This window comes from Erithacus rubecula (assembly GCF_903797595.1).
Source record: "Erithacus rubecula genome assembly, chromosome: 3".
Taxonomy (NCBI): Eukaryota; Metazoa; Chordata; class Aves; order Passeriformes; family Muscicapidae; genus Erithacus; species Erithacus rubecula.
Genome location: NC_136689.1, coordinates 62,035,186 through 62,052,261, shown reverse-complemented (window position 1 = coordinate 62,052,261; position 17,076 = coordinate 62,035,186). Strand labels below are relative to the sequence as shown.

General features: G+C 40.9%; 1 protein-coding gene across 1 annotated transcript in view; it reads left to right on the top strand.

The window, feature by feature from the left end:
• LOC306799981 (uncharacterized protein) overlaps nucleotides 1–17,076 on the top strand; it is a gene marked incomplete at its 5' end in the record, with an annotated part of 60,398 nt that overhangs the window by 22,481 nt on the left and 20,841 nt on the right. Inside the window, 2 exons of the transcript XR_013773727.1 lie at nucleotides 6,156–6,255; nucleotides 8,056–8,161. Of the gene's footprint in view, nucleotides 1–6,155; nucleotides 6,256–8,055 lie in introns of the transcript that reaches the window.

The window sequence follows — 17,076 nt, the reverse complement described above, 5'->3', positions numbered from 1 at the left end:
CATATTTAACATAACTGTTTATTAACTAAAGTAGCTTGTTTCTACCAGGTAAGTATTAAATAATGGGATAATTATAAGTATATTGGTAGTATAGTCAAAGGCATATTTTATTGAGGATAGAGGAAGGAATACTACACTGGTCAGAAATGTGAGGAAAACAATTTTTCAGACAGGTTATGCCCACTCTAGGAATTGAAAGTGTCAAGGAAGATTTCTGAGGATAAACAAACTTGTCATGAGTTCAATTGTCAGAACAGCCTGTGGCAGTCGTTACATTGGCCAGCTAACACTGTCCCAACAGCTCCCAGACACAAGTCAGAGGATACTCTGGATCAAGGGCCATTTAATAGGATATATGTTGGCATTCCATGCCACTTGACCCCAGGCATGTTTTATTTCCCACTGTAGAGGAAGTCACAGTACAACACAGTGTTTTACTGAGGATCATGACCCCTTGTAGTCCCAGGCTGAGAGCTTTGGCTCAGCAATTCCAACTTTAATAGATCATGTTTTTAGCTCTAGGCATCCAAGGACTGTAACAGGAAAGGTAATGGCTCTCATAACTAAGTGAGAGTACCACTTCAGAAGGAAGATTTTAGTGCCAGCAGGGCTTTCTGCAGCAGGATCTTACTCTTCTTATTTTTAAGTATGACTCTAGTCTAAGCAGCTCTGAGATGCCATCACCAATAACCATTACCTTCCATATCACTAGCTGGCTTTAGTATCTTCAAACAGAATGAAAATAATGGAAGCAGTCATATCAGCATACTTTAGCAGCCAGTCACTATGTATTGCCACAGCACACTAAATGCTCTCATGTGGAGGAGAGAGAATTTTCCCAGTGCTGTCTTTGCAAATATTTTTCTGAATTTGTTTATGTTTACCTTATTCATTTTCTTTTCCCACTTTCCTCCAAAGCACAACAAGTCTTGCGCTTCAACTGCCAGAGAGGAAGAACAGATCCAGCACCTGCCAGAGATGTTCAAATATTAAAAATAAAAGATGGCATGTTAAGCACAAAACACAGAAGGAACAAGAGAAAACTGAATATAAGGGGAGTGGAAAAGTGATGATAGTGAGCAAGTTTATTCTGCTATGTAAACATCAGTCAGGTCTCTATTTCAGAACAAATCAGTCCACAGAATTAAATCCCAGGCAGAAGGGTTAATGGGGTAGCTGTGAGTGAGGGCACACAGGGGTCACACACTTGTGTAGGACATTCAAGCTCGTCTCTATCCTCCCCCTCTCTGAGATAGTGTCAATCAGCTGGAAACACGTCTCCAGAGCTGGCTGCTTCATGGTAAGGAGAAGCTGTGACCAGAGCTTATGTATGGTATCTTTGCAGGAGAGCTCTGTTAATATCCCTGACAGGATCTCTTTATCCTGTGCCTTCCTAATCTGCAAGTCAACAGAAAAAGATAAGGAATTCACTATGCTAAATTGAGTTCCTGCTGTGTGTGATTGGTAGTGGCTTTACTTTGTAAAGTAAAGTTACCTCTTTGTTTTATCAAAGCTTCATGTTTTGTTTTGCTTTGCTTTGTTTTTCAAAAGGATGAGGGAAATTATTTGCTATTGCCATTCTGGAAGGGACTTTCCTATCCTAAAGCAACCAGAATATCCAGCCCTCCCTCCTCATTAATCCTGCCCTTTCCCTATCCCCATTGCTCCCAAATCTTTCTTTTCACATTAAGATGTAGGAGTCTTACACCAATTGGGATGTTTTCAGTAGTTGCTTCTGCAGTCACTGAAGTCTCTTTTCAGTGCTAGCTGACTGTGTGCTGGGAAAACATGGTTTCTCATGATATGCTGCTTGAAATAAGAACTTTGGCTCCTCAAAGGAAACCAGCACTTCTGACAGAAGTTGAAAAGAGGACTAGTTGTTTTGAAGTGTAAAGGTAACATTGAAAAACAAAGGGAGGTTGAAGGCTCCTGGTTTTTGGTTTGGTTTTTTTTTTTTGGTTTTTTTTTTTTTTTTTTTTTTTTTTTCCATTTGCAATCCTTCTGTATCCTTAGTACTACAGTCTGTAATTAAATGTAAATTCTGTACATATAGGAAGTAATGACATTATTTACTGACCCTTTCTGGCATTAAGCTTCTTGAACTCATGCCAAAGCTCCACATTGTGCAGCACAATTGTGCTCTCACCATTCAGTATTTTGGCTTGGTCTAAAGTGCACTGACAGAGACAGGCAGCTAATGCAAAGCTCTAAGGAACAAATTTAGTTTCATCATTCTGGATAATATTAACAGTGAGAACAGAGCAATTTAAGAAACAGTGCGGCTGCACGAGAGAGAGCTCCCGAGAGCTGCTGCAGCACACTGTCTTAGCACTACAGGCTGTTTATAAAACAGAGACTTATGCAACATAAAACCATTTGGATGCTGAGTTCAAATGCCTCAAAATTTGAGGCATCTCAGTTCCTGCCAGCTACTCCTGTCTATCAAATGTTAGGAGCTTGTTTGAGAATTTGGTCTAGGTGTGTATTTTGTGTCTTCCCAAAGATGTAGGGCATAGTGGTCTTGCTTTTTGTGAGAAAAACGTTTGTCCCAGCTGTTCAGACATTGTTTTGAAATTGGAGGATTTTGGTGGTCCAGCAGCAAGGACTGATCCTTTAAATGGAACATTCTTCTTCTGTGTATAAAAAACTGCAGTGCAGCAAGGACAGGAAAAAGCCTAGTGATTCCTCTGCATGCTGGAGAGAAGGCAAACTGGGTCATAAGCAACAGTATCAAAGGAATAGAGGAGCAAAATGAAGAAGGAAAGAGACAAAATCAGTATGACGGGAGAAGAAACACAGCCTCATGAAGGGAGGAACTTTAACTATACCCCACGGGGACCTCCAGCAGCACTCGTACCTGCCCAGGAATGAGCTCTATGGACAAACAAGAGTGTCAGCTCAGGCAAAGGAGCCTGACACTGCCAGCTCCCACCAGCACGGGATCCTGGCTATTGCCTTTCCTTCAGACAAATGCAAACTCCCATAAAACTGGTCCCTGATCCACTGATTATTTTGAGTATTTCCTTCCCTTTCTTTGAACTCTTCATTTTAGCATCACACAGAACATTTCCCTTCGACAGAGGTGACTCTTGTAGGAAAAATCTCTGAGGAGGATGGCTGGCATTGCTTTCTGTGGCAGAGTTGCCTCTGGAGTAAGAAAAAAGCAAACTGATAGTACATACATCATTTTACTTCCCTTGAACTTATCGTTCTGTATTCTTGGAACTCTATTTTTTCTCCCGTTTTTCTTCCTGGTGACAGTGTGAACGAATAGTTATTCACATCTTTCTTTTAGCTGGGTATCTTAGGAAACTGACTTAAAAGGGACGGCGGCATAAATACAGCACGCACGGAATATTCTCCCTTCCTGTTCAGAAACTCAGGGGAAGAAAAAAAAAAAAAAAAAAAAAAAAAAAAAAAAAAAAAAAAAAAAAAAAAAAAAAAAAAAAAGGAAAAAAAGGGGAGAAAAAAAAGGCAGGAATAAATACCTGACCTCCCGGGGAGCGGCGCCGGGAGAGTTCCGCGGGGCAGGGTGACCCCTGCCGGGGGCGCTTTGTGCTGGAATGCCAGGGAAAATCCCAGGGCTGGAGCAGCAAGCTGCACTCAAGCCTGTGCGCTCAGAGGAGCTTGACTACGTGTTACAGCATCGTGCACCGACCATTTCTTCATCATGCAAGCAGGAGGCTCCAAAAGGCCTCCCCACACACGCTGCCTGAGGTAAGGGCTCGCTGCCTCTCGCAGGGCGTCCGTGGTTTAGAGCAGGGACTGCGGGGATGTCCCCAAACAGCAGGGCTGGGAATCCTCTAGCCTGCACCTAAGCTGAGCACCAGTGATGCTGATGCACGCAGACATCTGGAGCTCCGACTCTGTTCACCTGGTTGCTCAGCCAGTTCGAGTTCAGTCTCAGAAAGTTGGCTGCCCTCTGGTAAAGATCAAAGGATTAAATTCAGGCAAAGTACTCCTATGGAAACAGGTCCATGATGGTTATGTCAGAGGAGGGCAAGCCCTGGCTGGGCTGACCTCCTGAGGTGCTTCTGCCTCCTGTCCTATCTCAGCCCTGGCATGGGAGAAAAGGCATCTTTGCTCAAGTCACCCTTGCCTAGACTTGTGTGTCTCTGTCCATGCATGGCTAGCAGAGAGAGAGACTGCCACTGACAGGGTGACCCGTGCTCTCCTCCACAGTTGCTATGGTGTTGTGGGCTTCTATTGCTTAGCTGGTGCCTTTTCAACCTGTCAAGGGACAGGGCACAGTGCAAATGAGACTGTGACACAAGTCCGTGGAGCTTCATCATGGGAGCTGCTGAACTGTGCCCAGAGGGTTTTGGTAAGAGACCCAGCAGTCTAACAGGAGAAAATCTAATACTTGAAGGCATTTTAAAAGCAGACACCTGTCACCTATTTGCTGTCCTGCTTTTTTTGTGCAGTCAGCCGTGGCGAGGAGCCCTGCAGTTGTCAGCTATATCTCTGTGTGATTTTATATATAAGAATATTCACAATGTACTGTTCCTTTGAACTAAGTCAAAACAGCAAGCTGTTTCTTTGCTCAGAAATGTAACATAGTTCTCCCTGCTTAGCTATTCTCTTAAGCATCAAGAGACATGTCCAACATCCACTGAAAGTAATGGAAAGACATGGATAGTTTTCAGTGGGAGTTAGATCAGTGTTTAGTTAAATACACAATTCAATAAGGCAGGCTTTAACTGCTTCTCTTATTAATAACACAGAAATTAGTTTACCCAACAGAGACATTTGGTCTTTATTTTAAAATTATTTCCAAATCCAGAAAATATTTAAACTATGTGCCTAGCCAAGAGTTTATATCTTCTATTGCAGGACGAGACTTAGAAGCTTATAGTGTCAAAAAGCATGAAATTGTGGATTTCAGCAGATCCTCCTAATAAAGGCAATAATTAAAGTTGTTGTGAAGATTGTAAAAGAAGAAATCCTTGAGGGTTTTTTTTTTCCTGAAATTGCCTTCTGCTGCTTCTGCACAGTGTTCAGCCTCTTCCAAAAAGCATCCTAGAAAGACTCAGGATGTTACTCCCCCTGGTCTAATGGGGTTAGACAAATGGCACCACAACCAGGCTACCTACCTTTAACACGCCCCCTGCCCCAAGAGATGCACGTGGATAAGTTACCTGCTTTGGGCTTAAGTTCTTGGATGTGCACAGGAGGAAGAATTGAGTGTTTCACTTCTGAAACAGATTTGTGCCCTCTCCAGGTAAAGCTGACAAGCTAGACAGCATCACTTCTCAGCCCACCAGTTGAACTACACCGTGCCCCAGCTTCATCTCAAATCTTTGATTTTAGGAAGTTTATCTGAGGTAGCCTGCTATTAAGTCCTACACTTCTTGTTGCTTTTTCCAGGGTATCTTTGCTGCATAGTTGATTTGAGAGATTAACAATCACTTGTGATATGCAGATGAGCCAGGCAGAACCACATGAGTGGTCCTGTTACAAAAAGGCACCTTTCCTGATGCTGTGCTTTTCTCTCTGTATCATCAGGGGTTTATTTGGCTTTGTGCTGCAGGGAGTTTAAATTCTTGCCCAGGAAATAGTGGAAGAAATAGTACTGGCTGCAAACAGATATCATTTGCCCTTCTGAAACCACGACAAGGCACTGGGAGACTATTCACACTTGAGTAACTTCATTGTCAGCACAGGCAAATTAACTTGGTGGAATAGTCTGTATGGATGTGTGTATTTGCATACAACAGTTTTTATTCCACACCTGGCCAGGTAGCCTTAGCTAAATGTACCTAAGAAACAAAATTCAAGGAATACCTTGGATTAACTAAGAGAATGTACCCTCAGGTCTCTTATTTTTCTTATTTGTTAGATTTTTTGGAAAATTTTGAACTAGCTGAGTAAAGTTTCTCTATTTTCTAAGTGTTTTTTTCTCATCTTTCAGTTTCTCCATTGCTCTTTCCAGGCAACACAGGGTGATTTTCAGGTGTTATGGGCTTCTTTTCTCAGCTTCTCAGGTGGGATCCCAGCTGCTTAGGAAACGAGATGATGTTGCTCCTCCCCTTAGTGATTTAGTACAAGTCTGTCAAGAGAGGAGAAAACAGGAAAGATTTTTTTATTCCTGAGAGTAATAGGAGAACTGCCACAGAGCTGTAAAAATAGGGACTATCTTTTAATCTGTTCTGCAGTGCTTGGCCTGTGATTTAAGAGAAGAGTGGTCCTGTGCTGGAGCTGGATTTTCTTTGGCTGGGAAAGTGGAAAGGAAGAATGTGTCACCTGTAGCTGAAGGTAAGAAAGTAAAAAGCCAGGCTAGGAGCAGAGGTGAGCATGGTGTGGGATTAGTGAGCAGGAGAGGTGGGCAGAGCCAGTGGTCCAAATGGAATGGGCATGGAGCAGGAGGTGGTGGTAGGGCTGATAGCAGGGAGACTGCAAATGGCATAATTGCTTTACTTGATTCTTGGAAGAGCTGGCTATAGTAAATGTTTTATGCCCATTTGAGGTAGGGCATAGGGGATTCCAAAGTCATGAGACTGACCAGACACATAACTCTGGAACAGAAACAGTCATTTCCTTCCAACTCACCTGTGTTCTGTATATCTCAGTTGTTTTCTACATTATAATTCTGGTACTTGTTCTGTCTTTTCCTTGTATGCTCAATGTTTGTCAAATAGACATTCTTGGAGCCTGTTGTCACTTTACTGTCTGAAGTCTCAGCTCTCTGCCAGTCTCTGCACAGAAAGTTAAAATTCTTAGGGTCCCACCAAGTTTTTCTACTGCCCCAAATCGATGCTGGTCACACTTTTTCCCTGTGTGCTCCTGCTTTTGTGTCTTCCTGTGTGTATACAGTGTGTTTCCAACCTCCTGATCCCTAGGGCAAGGGAATCTTTTCATGGAGCCATTAAAGAAGTTAGATAAATTTAATAATATAGTAATAGCAAGTTAAATTTGATAGAATCATTATAATGTGTGTGTGCTTGAATTTAGTGACTGGCTTGTTAGTAATTTGCCTCGTCCTGGTTCTTCTCACTTGTTTCTTCTAATTAGTGTGTGTTGTTACACACAGATTAGATACCTTTTCCCAGGTGAGATAGGTAGCAGCAAGACTCAGCTGTGCCCCGTGATATACCATTTACTTATGCCCTCAAAAAAGGCAGTTGCAGGGAACAGAGGATCTCTTATTTGCAAGACAGACCTAGACTGATTAATTGATGCAGCTGTAAGTTATCAAGTCTCAGTGACAGTATCCTCCTCAGTATAATTGTTTGTGATGTCTACTGCAGTTATTTTCTTCAGTAGCAGCCCCAGCTCACTATCTAAAGGGGATAGAGGGTGTCTGTACCTCCTTGGCTCTCAAAACCTGGGCACTCATTTTCAGTCTGTTTCCTTGTGGTTTGGTGAGCAGTTTCTGGGGGGGAAAAGGTGATGTGACGTGTTGTGGTATTCTGTTTGCTTCCTAACCTAGAATAAGGCAACAAAATGTGCAGTGCTCTGTAATGAGGGATGGAAATAGTTATTTGTCAAAAATATGCAGCAGTTCTTTCCATCTTTCTACCCAAATGTGATCAGCAGATTACTTCAGTTTTCACTGAATTTAGTCAATTTGTTCTGGTTCCATGGACTGTGAATCTTTCGCTATAGGAACAAAAAAAGACTGCTCCAGAAGTTTCCTCTCTTGTGAATATTTTTAGGCTTTCAGCAAAAAACCCTGGACTTATAACATCTATGAGATGAATATAAGACTCACTGTACTGCAGTTAATCAGGTTTTAGTAGTAGGTTGTACATAAACTGTCTGCATCAGCTTAATTTATGAGAAAGTAGAGGGTTTTGGGTGATAAAGCAAACACTGGAAAAATACGCAGCGGAATTAGATGACCTGTTTCTTCACTTCAGCAGAAGGCTTCATGTCCTTCACTGTAAAATCACCCACTTCCATATTTCCATTTTTTTTTCCAGCCTGGCTGGGGTTTATTCAGTGTCTTTCCCAGGGCATCTCTCTGTAGAGACATTAAAAGCTTTCAGCAGGGTATATTTTGTTGTTGTGGTGACACTTTGCTGCTTGCCTTCTGCTTTTTTTTAATGCATGGAGGTGATGGACTCCAATACCAATGAAAGCCTAGAAATAATGATGTGCTAATAACCTCAGTGCTCACTCATGAGAGAGTGTTGTCTGCAGTGAGAATTCCCCTTTGCTGGTGAGTGATGTGTCTGTGGAGCTTGCAATGTTGCTGTACACCCAGCAGACGTGGGGATTTGGTAATGAGGTCTTGAAGATTTAGAGAAGTTACTTTATTACTGCTGAAGGGATTTAAGAATGGCTTTTTTTTAAAGCTTCCTAATCATAATACTGGTCACTGCTGCATACAAATGAGCAGCCCAGTCCTACAGCTGCTGAGGGCAGCACTTAGTCCTGAAAGATGTGGTGATTATGTGATTAGCCAGGAGGCTGAATTCTGCCATTTTCTGTGTGAGGTTTAGCAGTGTTAAACCCACACCGAGGACCTAGGGTTGAGGTAATCACTATCCTGTTACAAGTTTCTCGAGTTATCTGCTCCTTAGTCTTTTATTGCCATAAATAACTCTAGAAGTCAGGCCTCATTGCCAGAAGTGTTAAGTGCTGCAAATAGTATAGATGACTCATGAAGTGAGATGAAGGTGGAGCATGAATCAGTAGGAAGAAAACTGATATACAAAGGAGATGTTCTGAATGCAGATGACACAAAAAGTCTGAACAAAGCACTGTTCAAGCATCATAAAAATGAATCAAAAGGGGATCTTTTCAAAAGGGGGAAAAAAAAAAAGAAACTCTTGTATTTAATGAGAAAGACCATTCCAGTGAAAGCCCAAAGCACAAAGGTGTTGCATACTGACCATGTTATTCCTTACCCAAGACGAACTGTAGATTGCATAGAAAGAGATGGTTGGAAAATTCTTCCCAATATGTCCAAACAAAGCAGAGTATTCAGCAAGCAGGTTGCTTTCCAGATTGTTCTGTGTCTGTACAAGCTAAGAAAAGAACTTGTCTTTGAGCTAAACAGTTTTGGAGATCAAGAGTCCTCATAGCTTCAATGAACCCACACTGAAAGCTAACAGCAATAGCAACACTAAAATAACCTGAGCACATTTGTAAATGATAACTCATGATAAGGAGCTAAAATTCCCACAGACCCTTCCATTGAAAATGACAGTTTTTGATGCTTTTGCTTATCCTCCAAAAGCTTGCACAAGTAGGAGTGCCTTTAAAAGTAGATTTGGAAAAAAGGTACCTGATAGTTTATATCCTACAGCTGTTGGTGCACTATAAGTGTCCTGTTCTGCCTGTAATTCAACTCCTGCCACTTCCTGGGAGAAGGGGTGTCTATCAAGAGTTTAATGTATCTCCTCAGAGGTGAGAATTAAACATTTTCATGTTTGCCATCAGCTATGATACTTCAGGCATTAGAAGTAGGTTCCTTATCGAGGGGGTAGTCAGGCATTGGAACAGGCACCCCAGGGAAGTGGCACTAGGCCAGTCAGGGTTCAAGCAGCATCTGAGTGGCACTTAGTCATCCAGTTTTTTGGTAGTCCTGCAAAAAGCAGGAAGTTTCAATTATTTTTATGGGTCGCTTCCAACTTGAGATATCCCATGGTTTACAATCTCTTTGAAGCACTAAAGAATAAAAGAGGTTCCTCCCATCCCAAACTTCTAGCAGGTGCTAAAATGTTGACAAATCCCATGGTGTGTATGGCTCTTCTTGGCTTTGTCCTGCTAGATCTATAAGATGTTGCTCTCAAAGGTACTGCTCCTTTAGAGCAGTAATGCTTAGAAAAAAGTGTAACAGGACATCCTAACTGGTACTGCTTTGAGTTCCTTTGTTCAGGGTAAAGTAAGGGATGGTCAGAAGGCCAAAGCTTCTAATGTAGCTGTTCCACAGTGTTGGCCCTGGCAGGAGATCTGGAGAAGGTGGGTAATGCTGCCAAGGTTTAAGGGATGCAGATACTTACATGAAGTAGAACTATGCTCAGGAAGGGAATGCTTAGCAAGGTTCTCTCCCTGATATTAGTATAAAAATAATCTCAAACCTGGTTGCACTTATCTTTTATAGTGTTATGAGGGCCATAGGTTCATTTCTTCATTGAAGGTACTGCTTGGACTAAAACTTAGCATAAATTCATGCTTATTCCTGGTCAGTTTCAAAGTTTCAGATGTGAATTTAGCTGTGTGTTAATGAGCAAAATCCGGATCTGCGTGTTGTAGACAATTCACTATATGTCTAGGTACTACACCTTTTCTACTGTGTCTGTGTTTGATGCATTTAATCTGTCTATTCCTAGGAAATCTGCTGGATTTGAGCTTTAATGGGATAAGTTATTCTCAAGGAAGGAAGCACAGGCTGAGTTTTCTATTGCTGCTAAGGGAGAGCTAATAGTTAACAGCTAGTGACAGATTTATGTTTTCACTTGTAGGCTACCCAGCAGTGGGCCCAGCTCAAATATAAAGTATTGCTTGGAAAAGTTGTCTTTGTTAGCAAAAATATGAAGTTAATTTTAAAAGCTGTACTCATTTTAAGAGTGGAAAAAGAGCCTTCTCCTGTTGGGAGAATAGGAATTCTCTAAGGATAAATAGCAAAGACTGAGTTTCTGTCAATAAAAGAATGTGTGTAATTTAATACAAGGCAACTTTTTAATACAATAGGAAAAAAAGAGCAGACACTTGTCTCTATTATGAAGGGGAGAAATACAAAACCCTGCCTGCAGTATGTTACCTAAGTTTAGCCACAGAGGGGCCAATCCTCTTGGATACTCAAAAATCTGGCTGAAGGAAGGAAGTAAAGGCTATAGAGAAGCTGTGTTGGAGACCCTCTATCCCCATTTTCCAAAGTGCTGGCAATAGGAAATGTGTTAGGCAGCACCAGGGGCCAGACTGTGAAGCAGCCCTTGCTTGTTTAGTCCTTCATATTGCAGAATCACAGAATGCAAAAGTTTGTTTGGTTTTTCAATAATGTAAATGGCTGAGATGTGTGAATGACTTCCCTCAAATTATTAAGTTACTCAGAATCATCCTGGGTTTGAACTTGAGTTTCTCCTGTATTCAAGCAGTGGTGGGATCATGCTTTGAACAATACATATCCATAACGGTGTTAACTTCTTATAGATGTTCTGCACACCTTCTCTTTCCTGACATCTGTACTCAAAGCCTATCTGGAAGAGGCATCTGATCCTTAACACAATGCTTGACAACAAAATTAAAAACTTGAGTTCAGAAGCCAAAATAAACCACAGGTTATTATTCAGAATGCAAAGAAAATGCGCCCTAGCTTCTTAGTCAAATATCAGTTCTATAATTTTTTAAAAATCAATTTTGTAATGGTTTCTTAGGCTGAGATCAAATATAAATTGTAGATTTCTCAGAAGTGTTGCTATTTGAGATTTCTGATGTCTTAATTTAAATGTAATTTTAAGTCCTGATAGCATCATTTGTTTTCTAGTTTCATGGGCCTGAGAAACAAATTTGTATCCCTGACTGGCATTCACTTCTAGTGAGTTTTTCAAAGAGCAAGTTATTAGTACTGTTAATTCCTTTGTCCACATTTGAAACAAGTCCAGAAACAGTACACAACTGGAAACTATTGCCAACTTCTGTTGTATTAATGCTCCTACAATGCAGTTCTTAAACAACTTGCTTCTAATAATCTTAGAGGATGAAAGTGTGGATGCAGAAGCTTCATCTCAGGGTGCTCACAGCAGTCAGAGCTGTAGCAGGAGTCCTGTTTGATGTTCTTGTATGCTTGTACAGTTCTGGCAGAGGTACTTTGGCTCTTGATTATTCCCTGCATCCTCAGCTCCTCAAGAATGATGTTTTTTGCCTCTCTGTTTCCTCTAAGGGTGATGATTTATTGATGAACTCATTGGTGAATGGTGTGTCTTCCAAAGATGTAAACATTCAAACTCAATACTTGTACAGCACTTGGCATTCAAGCAAAGCTTCATGATGTGTTTCCAATGCCAGAGTTTTTGTTTAGGAGGTTGCATACTGAGACTGTCCAGTGGAGATTGCCAGCTGGAGCCTCTCTTCACTGCTTAAAGTTTGCAGTAAACATCTTAGTGGCTTGAAGAATGGTGCAGGTGCCTAGTCCAGTTACACCCAGAGGGGCACGCTCAGGAGAGTATGGAAGCTTATGCTGAAGACCTGTGAAGCCAATTTTTGAGCATATCCCCAAAGAGGGTCCATAGGAGCTCTTGATAGTTTGAATTCTTAAGGGTTCTGTGATCTGGTTGGAGAAAGCCAGGCTAGGATGGTATAGTGCAAGCCTACTAATGAGCCATGTTGTAAAGATCACTGTGTGTGTGTATGTTAAATAAACCCAAGCTTTCATGTTTTTTTGTGGTATGTGATTTTTGTTGTAACACCATTGCTGCATTTGAGTCTGATCATAAGCATTTCAACAATTATATATATTTATAGACAGCATTAGAACTAAAAAACAAGTAATTTGATAACTCTTCTGAGTGTCTGTTTAGTTTCCACATATTAGACATGAATAAACAACGAGCAACTTTAAGGCCAAGACCCATCGGGTTTTGCAGTCCTCAGCTGACAGTTCTACCATCTGCCCAATCTCTATTGGCAGAAGTGAGAGTCTTGTATGAAAAATGCTTGGACCAAATCAAAATTGCAGATATTTGACATCTGCCAGTCTTCATAAGCAGAGTGAGTATGACAATGTTGTCTTATTTTTCAGTTGTAAAACAAAAATACAGAACATCTACCACCCTGTAGCTGACTGGGTACTGCTCCTAAAATAACCGAACCAGTTACCCGAAAAGCACTGGGGTTCAGCTGTCAGTCAGAACCTGCAAATGTCAGAAGCCAGTATACAGCAAAACACATCCTGGCAAAAAATAAAAGCAGGATGAGTGGGCAACACTGACAAGTGATGTGAATTTGTATTGGTTTTACTAATCCATTCAGAAGAAAAATGTAGTTGAAGTATCTTGGTATGGTATGTGTTTTCTTGGTCTTGAAAAAGAAGATTGAAGCATGATTTCAAAACTTTCTGTTTAGAGTTTTCTTGTGAAGTTATCCTTTAGAAAGTGGGAGGAAAGGGAGGGTAAAATTAAATGAAACCATTTCAGAGCAAGCAAATAATTTTATTCATGAAATTATATCCTTTCATAATGTCCTTCTGTGGTATTGGGAATTAAGTATTTTTAACTATTAGCAAACACCACGAATTACTCTTTTTGTGTTCTATTTGAAATACTTTATTACAACTCTTGTTTATTATAAAGAGTAAGCAACCACTGTAGATAAAAACATTTAGCATGTTTTTGAAATGTAAGATCTTCACAGGGCTTAAAAAAGAGAAGAGTTAAGCTTTGAAATTAGGGGGTTCAAATAAACCAAAAAAAGGTGCTTCTTTTCCATTAGCAACTCTTACAGCAATGGTATCCTAAGATTATAGAAATAATTGGGTTTAAGTGCTCTCTTGCATTTGAAAGAAAAAGAAAAAAAATCTTTGGACATGTTTGTTTGTTGTCATAATGATTTTGAAGTTTGGTTTGTTTTTGTTTTTCCTCCGTATTATAACTGCCCTTGCAATTTCTGGTTGCAAATCTGATGAAATAACAGAGTATTTACTTACTGTCTCTACCTGCTGCTTTTCAGGGCATTTTATCGACTGTGGTTAAAACTGGCTCATTGTAGCACCAGACTGAGCCCTCCTGTGGGCAGCCTCCCTTCCCAATGTACTGTAATCCCAGTTAGAGAGGGCTGCCTATCCCTGGGGACAAGACTGGGTTTGTTCTCTTGGTCTGTTCCAGGCATCTGCCAAGAAAATATCGACCCTGCTTCCTGTTCTGGTAGTGAGGGTTGAGTCATGCTGAAGAAGTCATCAGCTACCCTGTACTACTATGGTGTGGTTTTAACCCAGTGCTAAGAACTCAGTCTATGTGGTGTCACAGCACAAACGATTTCTAGCATGGAACTTGGCTGTAGCAATAGATCTTCAAGATTATTTCCTCCTAGGTCTGCATTTTAGAGCTGTTACAAATTTCAGTTATTGTTAACCTGTTACTTTGGGAATCACTGCTTATCTGAAAAGAAGCAAATCTTCATGGTGGTTCCTTGGGGAAGATTTCCTCACTGGTCTCATCTTCAAGTTTGGCTCCATGCTTTGAAATCTGTGTTAGTCAAGTTGCCACAACCCGTGAGGGTCTGTCTCTGTTCCATCAGTGCTGTCATTTCTAGTTTGCAGGAAGATGAAGAAACAAACAAGAAAAGCTTCTTGGGCTTCTAAACATGTAAGGGACTATCAAGAATAGTTCTACAGAATTGGGAAGTTCAAAGTGCAGAGGAAGACGGAGGCATTCCACACACCTTATTCATGTTCTGTCACAGGTGGTTAGTGAGTGAAGGTCTCTTGGACCATTTCAAAATTAATTTTCCATTCAAAACAAAGCATAACATTAAGCTTAAATGTTACCATAATGCATTTGACTCTATTGGAGTGTTGTTTCAGTACTTTAAGTACCTTCTGTGTGCAGAACATTGGTTAGAAATTTAAAACTAAGTTTTAAATTAGCATTTGTTAAGGTGTTAACCTGTGCACCTTCTAAACAATAGCTTTGAACCTCCTAATAATGCAGGATTACAGCCTAGATATAATTTGTCTCTTCTCTTAAGCTAACTTAACTCTGTAAGCTACACAAAGTGGCTTCACATAAACATCTTGCATATATAATATTTGCACCTTCCTCAAAATAACTTCTTGAGGCAAAATCTACCTTGCTGCAGTGTTGTAATTCATCACTGGTATGAGAAATAAGTGTCTGTAATTGTATCTTCAATGAGGCAAGTGGGACAGACTGTGAAAATCAACTTTTCAGGTGCAATGAAATCAGATCATGCATGTGGCCAAATGGTGAACCTGCTTCCCCTGCAGCAGAAGGATTATCTTAAGATGAGTGAGTGATAGCTCTTCTCCTTAAGAGCTCCCTGACAGAGCCAGAGCTACCCCTAACATCAGCAAAACCATGTTTCTGTTTGCCTATGTCCTGCTGGTACACTTGTGTGCTAAGGCATCTCCTAATGCACTCCAGAGTCTGGGGAAGATGTCACCACCTGGCTTTTGGCACTCTGGTTGTTCTGTAGCCCCTCAGAAGGCAGCTGTGCCACTGCAGCCTGGATAGAAATATTGTAGCCTGTGGGGAAAGAGTGACCATCTGCTCCTTGCTGCAAGTCCAGTGAGTAGGAAAGCCCAATTCTCTTCCTTGAGAGCCTGGTTATTTCTTATCACTATGGAGTCTAACTGTTTCCAGGGCCTGTTACTACAATAAATAACTCCACAGAAAGCTTTCTTCTTATGTCCTGGCATAAAGACATCATTGTTCTTGTCCAAACACTCCCCTCAGAAGATGAGAGGGAGTAGGTTTCATCTGTGGAGCTGAGATACTGCTCTGGGACTACCAAGTCTGTATAGAACATTCAGGGTGTTAGGAACCTTGTGGGAACTCAAGATGTTGGATAATACTGTCTTGTAAAATACACACATTTCAGTGTCTGGTTGAATTTGCTAAGTATACTTCAACACCACTACCATGGAAAAAGATCAGTTCTAAATCTGGAATTTCAGGCAGTAAGGCAAGCTTCTAAATGGGAAAAAATGTCATTGGGAGATAGGGACAGGCTGTGACCAGGGAAAATGTTTTAAGCATCCTTTGAGATCATTATACAGTTTCTTGATTACTGTTTGAGTCTGTTCACATCCTTAGAAGTAGATGTCTGTAGGAGATTTTTAAAAAGAAAAAGCAGCCACAGTTTGTTTTCAAGAGGTTGTTATAAAAGACAGCAGAGAAATGTTAAGTCAGTGCTGTCAGTTGAAGATCATGTCTTGGGTCACTTGTGCTGACATCATCTGCTAGTTATAGTTAGAAGGAATAGAATTTCTTCCCCCAAATATTTACATGAAACAGACTCTTAGTATGAACTTAAGATTCAAAACCTTTTGAAGGGGAGCAAAAGCTCAAGTAATTGTTAATAATAACAACGAGGAATTTTCTTTTTTTTTTTTTAGCTTCCTGAGACCCTGGTAACAAATGACTCTCACTTTTTGACCTTACTTTGACTTGTAGTGCCAACATTTCTTTAAAACTTGTCATATTTTCTGTGTATATATGAGAAAGGGAGATGTTTATGTGACTAATATCTCTTTTAAATAGTAAGGCCAGTGGACTTTAAGAATCAAATGGACCCCACTGCTGAGACAGTGTGACTCCAGCCTAAGCGATCACTCTGGCCAGCTGGCTGCAGGCAGCTTTTTGCATTCCTCTTGTCTCCAGTCCAAGCTCTCAGCCGGTCTGCTTGGAAAGCTGAATAAACTCATTTGCATGTCAGGGAGCCTGAAGTGATCTTCCCTGCCCCAGTGTGCCCTGCCTGACTGTGCAAAGCAGTGCCTTAAGGTTCCTGTAGGGCTTCCAGGTTCTCTCCAGTGAGTGCCTCTGCCGAGCCTAGAGGACACGTGTGCCTGTACCTACCTGTGCCAGCATCCTGGCGCTGCAAGGCACTCTCCAGTGTGCACCTGCTGTCTCCTGAGAAACAGCTGTCTTCCAAAACATCCTGTTCTTTCTTCATCCCTGATCAACAGGGACCTGACTCTTGTGTTCAGTCTGAATTCACACAGAGTGCGAGTCAAGTAACCTTTTGGTGCGTGGGTATTTTGTTGTTGCTTCTGTTCTGTCTTCTCTCTTTAGCAGATGTTTGCAGGTTGCTTGTGGTAATGCTAAAATGTGATTGATGCCTGATGTAGGGCAGAACAGGATTCAAAGATTGAGTTTGTTGTTTGCATTTCTGATTAAATGCTTACTGTGATGGTGCAGTTCTAAAAGTTGGTTTTAAGTAAATAATAGGTGAAATTTTAATCCTTTTCAAAGAGGTGACTTTTATTTGTTCCTTCAAACACAGATAAGATGATAAAATGGAAATAATGTCACTTATCAAAGTAAGAAAATTGATTAAATGCAAAATCATAGGCTGTAGCATAATGAAAAACTAGGTAAGCTTTATGACTTATGCTTTACGAATTGATTATTGGCACATAAAAGACAAGACAAGTGATAGTTTGAAGAAATA